The 4584-nt window shown below is 59.8% G+C and overlaps 1 protein-coding gene and 1 non-coding gene across 4 annotated transcripts in view; both read right to left on the bottom strand.

Annotated features, from left to right (window-relative positions):
• Positions 1-3252, bottom strand: part of LOC128802620 (antigen peptide transporter 2-like) — a 45268-nt gene extending 42016 nt beyond the window's left edge. For 2 of the 3 annotated variants that reach the window (XM_053969176.1, XM_053969180.1), the window contains exons 1-2: positions 3165-3244; positions 2111-2617 (exon numbers count right to left, since the gene is read on the bottom strand). The gene's annotated coding sequence lies outside the window, so the exon portion shown is untranslated. Of the gene's footprint in view, positions 1-2110; positions 2618-3164 lie in introns of all 3 variants that reach the window. The other variant, XM_053969177.1, reaches the window with a different exon arrangement.
• On the bottom strand, positions 2595-2678 carry LOC128802637 (small nucleolar RNA SNORD45). Its single transcript, XR_008435517.1, has one exon. It is a non-coding gene; the product is annotated as a small nucleolar RNA SNORD45 (small nucleolar RNA).
• Positions 3253-4584: the final 1332 nt, after the last annotated feature.

Below are 4584 nucleotides of genomic sequence, written 5' to 3'. Positions count from 1 at the left end.
AGCCTGGGCAACATGAACACGTGGACAGGGACGGGGTAGGATGGGATGAACCATCCAGTGAAGCCAAAAACAGTGGGGTCAGTGAAACCAACTCCCTGGAACACCCTGGGTGTCCTCCTGAGACTCAGAGATGGATTTGGGTTGTGGTCATGCCATGGTCACATCATGGTTGTCTCCTGGTCATGGTCATGCCATGGTCATCTCATTGTCACATGGTTGTGTCATAGTCATCTTGTGTCACAATGGTCATGGTCATCTCAAGGTCACTCAGCTCCTGACCTGGAGTGGGAATTCAATCCCTGACCTAGGTGTGAGGGTCCAGGCCCTGATCTGGGATGGAGGTTCTGTCCCTGCACAGCCACTTTCTGTGCCTGAGTCATGGATCCCTTCCAGCACCTCAGGATTCCTGGGGTCCTTTATCCCACAACTCTTGTGGCATTAGGAAAGGCTCCAGCATTTGGAGCTCCATGAGCAGCTAAATCTCACTGGAGTGCATGGCCTGGGGTCCCACCAGAACTGCTCCAGAGGCAGGGATGGGATCTGCACAGAAAGCTGCTGCAACAGGTCACAGGCAGCCACAGCTGCATCTGTGCCCAACCCTTGTGGGGACCCCATGTCCTCAGGGGTTCCTGCTCCAGAAGGGATCCTGAACTGGGCCCCAGCCTGAGGGGCAAACCCTGCTCAGGGCCAGCGCTGGGCCCAGGGCTGGGCAGGGCCATCCTGTGGGAGCTGTGTCCCAGTGCCAGCCCAGTCTGGGGCCACAGCCCTGCTGCTGTCCCAGTGCCACCATTCCGGACACTGTGGCCACCCCAGCACTGCCCCGAGCCCAGCCCTGCTGCTGTCCCAGTGCCACCATTCCCCAGTGCTCCCCAGAGCCTCCAGAGCCTGGAGATCCTTGTCATGAGCTGTTCCCATGGCCTGTGACCCCGCTGTCCTCCCACCTCCCTGTTTTCCCTGATTTGGGGTCCTGGTGTCCCAGGAAGAGGGGCCAGTCCAGCCCCCAGCTCAGCCGAGGGATTTGACAGGAGTAAGGGGTGACACGTGGAGATGTCGGGTTTGAGGCTGGGGTCAGCTCCAGGGGAATTCCGGATGGAAAGGCTGCGCTGGGAGCTGCAGATGGGGGGATCTGCCTCTGGGAGCTGCTGGTGGGTGGCTTCACATTCCAGCTGTGGGCTCACCAGCGCAGCATGGCCAGTGCTCAGGGCTGGTCTCCTCAACCCCAGCCACGCCCAGAGCCTCAGCCCTTCCAGGGAATGCTGCTCCATGCAGGAAGCTGGATGTTTGGAAGGGTCCATGGGGGTCCTGCCTGGTGGTGTCAGCACCTCTGAAAGGATCCGCTGCTCCCGGCAGTACAGGGAACACATGGTACCTCGGCTAGCATATGGAAATGGTAATATTTTGGATCTAGAGGCTCAGGATCCCATATTTTGCCTCCCTGTAGATGCACACAACTATCACAACACATAGAAAACCATAAGACAGGGTCCAGCTTGTGATCTGACACTGGATGGATGAGAGGTACCCAGCAGAGCTGCTTTATGCCTGCTCTTCTCAGCAGAAAGGGGAGAGAAAATACAAGGAAAGGCTCCTGCCTTGAGATAAGGACAGGGAGAAATCTCTCACTGATCACTGGGAAAACAGACTCGAATAGGAAAAATAAGCTGAAGTTATTGCCAAAAACATCAGAGGATACTGAGAAGTAAAACAGGCCTTACAAGCACCTCGCCCACATCCTTCCTCCTTCCTGAGCTCTCCCTCCTCCCCATACGACGATCATTGTCTCTCCAAGGACACAAAAATGAAACAAAAAATAGTTTTAATAAAATCAAAGGAACGCTAAAATTCCTGCAGAAAATACAGCACGAAAAGCACAACCTGGATTTCAAAAACACAAAAGGACCTGAACTAACAAGAGGCCCTGGCCCCTTTCCTTCCCCTCCCCACAAATCAATGCCTCGGGAGCTGACAGGAGCCCAGGACAGCGGCAGGGAGCTGCGTGTCCCTGAGCACACCCCCAGAAAACCTTCCCAGGGGCTGCACATCTGACTGTGCATCCAAAGCCCCGGGAGCCCCAGGACCTCGAGAGCACCTGAGTCACCCCAAACCTCACCTGACACACCTCACCAGGACTTGCAGCCATGCAGACTCTCAAAAATGCTGGATCACACATCTGGGCTGGCCAGAACAGCCCAGGCTCAGCCGGACACCTGCAAGAAGCACAAAACATTCCAGGTTTAGGGCCGGGCTGACCACAGGTGCCACTTCCCTCCTGCACACTCCCACCTGCAGCTGCACCAGCCCAGCTGCACACGCAGGACCTGCACAGCTCTGCCAGCACACGGGGGCTCAGGGACACCCCGAGACAACATTCCCACACGCACCTCAGCACAAACTGCCAAACCATGGAATTCGGGCCACGAGAGAGCCCCGCATGGGCACAAACCCACGGCTCAGCCCAGACCTGCACCTGCCCCACCTGGCAAAGGGGCAGATGCCAAGCGGGACCCCTCTCCTCAAGCTGCCTCCAAGGCTGGCACCAGGACTCGATCCCACAAGCGGCAAAAGCTCCACTGCCGGAGGGATCGGGGGCTTGCCGGGCCTCAGAGTAATTCTAGAGCTAAAGCGGTGAGAGACATCAGCTCCGCTCAGATAATACATGCCAGCGCTCATCCCGGGCCCGACAAGCGCCGCCGCCTCCTCCTCCTCCTCCTCCTCCTCCTCCTCCTCCTCCTCCTCCTCCTCGCCCGGCCCGGCCCTCCCAGCCCGGAGCCGCCGTTCCCAGCTCGGGCCGCTCCCTGCGACTGCAGCCGGGCCCCGGCAGCGCAGCCCTTGGCCCGGGCCGGGAAAACCGCCCCGGGAAAACCGCCGGGAAAACCGCCCCGGCCGGAGCCGCCCCGGCACGGGCCTTGCCGCGGCCCCGGCCCGGCGCCGCCGCCTTCGGCCCGAGCGTCCTCCCGCCGCCGCCTCGCCCGGCCCGGCCGCTCCGCCCTGGGCCGCGCCGCTCCGGCAGCGCCGCGCTCGGCCCCTGCACAGCCCCGGGCCCGGCCCCGCCATCCCCACCGACCCCGGGCCCTTGCACAGCCCCGCCATCCCCACCTGCCCCGGGCCCTTCCAGCCCCGCCATCCCCACCTGCCCCGGGCCCTTCCAGCCCCGCCATCCCCACCTGCCCCGGGCCCGGCCCGCACCACGCGGCCGCTGCCGCGCTCCGTCCCGCCGCAAGGGACATCCGGCCGCGCCGGGGCGGGACGAGCCGCCGCCGGGATCCGCCCTCGCCCGCCTCCATCTCCCGCTTCCCCTCCCCGTCCCGTCCCGCCTCTCTTCGCCTCCCCCGATGCAGCGGCCGCGCCTTCCCCAGCCCCGCATGAGCACCCAGCGGCGGCCGTGCCCTGGGAGTCAATGCCCGGGCACTCCGCAACATCTTTGATTTTCATCTTTCGCTCTACCCTGCAGCTCTCCAGGCTCCTGAAAGGATCCCCTGTGAGCACGGAAGTTTTCCACGTGCCTCCCTCACTTGGCCGTGGTCTCCCTGTTCCTCAGCACTGCTGTGACCAAACCATTGGGAAAAGCTTTCTAACACTCCAATTCCTATGTTAAAAGAAGGCGTAGCTCTTTTTTTTTCTGGCGCTGAGATCACACAGCCGCACCTATCTCACACCAGTTGGTATCTTTATCACAGGTGAGATGATCCTGCCCCACAGGAGCTGGGTCCCAGCGCTCTCAGCCGCCTCCATCTCCCTCATCCCCTCATCCCCAGCGTGGACTCCATCCACGCTGCCTCTATCCCCATCCCAACCGCTTTCCTCCAGATGGGAAGAGTGGTGCTAATGTCTTCATAAAAAAACTCGACGTGGAAAGAATGGGCGTGGGGTTCTTCACTACTGTCGCAGGTGTGCAGGAACTGTACAAGTAAGGGATAAATAATCCATGGACAGAAGTTGGGCTGCTCAGGAGTTGAACTCCCAGCTGGAGTCAGGAATGTGACCTGTGGAGCAGAACCTGCAGTGCTGGACAGGGAATGTTTAACAGCCCCAAACCCCACACATCCTGTGGGCTTGAGACTGGATTTAAAAACAGGAAGAACACAGGAAAATCTTAATAAAACATTGGAAAGACACAAAGTTACACATTATCTTTTATTTAACTACAGGGAGAAAAAGTCTTAGAGTCTTGAAATCCCTAAGGTTGGAAAAGACTCCAAGATCAGCGAGCCCAACCTTTGACCAAACACTACGTCTTCACTCAGCCAGAGCACTGAGTCCCATGTCCAGTCATTCCTTGAACCCCGCCAGGGACGGGGACTCCAGCACCTCTCTGGGCAGCCTCTTCCGAGGCCTCACAGCCCTTTCCATGAAGGAATTCTTCCTGATGTCCAACCTAAAACTCCCCTGACACAGCTTGAGGACGTTTCCCCTTGTTCTCTGGCAGCAGAGCCCGATCACTTCCTGGCTGCCCCCTCCTGTCAGGAGTTGTGTGGAGCCAGAAGGTCCCCCCTAAGCCTCCTTTTCTCCAGGCTGAGCCCCCTTCCAGCTCCCCCAGCCGCTCCCGGTGCGCCAGCCCCTGCCCCAGCTCCGGTCCCATCTCTG

Source organism: Vidua macroura, unplaced genomic scaffold, assembly GCF_024509145.1.
Source record: "Vidua macroura isolate BioBank_ID:100142 unplaced genomic scaffold, ASM2450914v1 whyUn_scaffold_127, whole genome shotgun sequence".
Lineage (NCBI taxonomy): Eukaryota > Metazoa > Chordata > Aves > Passeriformes > Viduidae > Vidua > Vidua macroura.
This window is presented reverse-complemented; position numbering and strand designations above follow the sequence as displayed.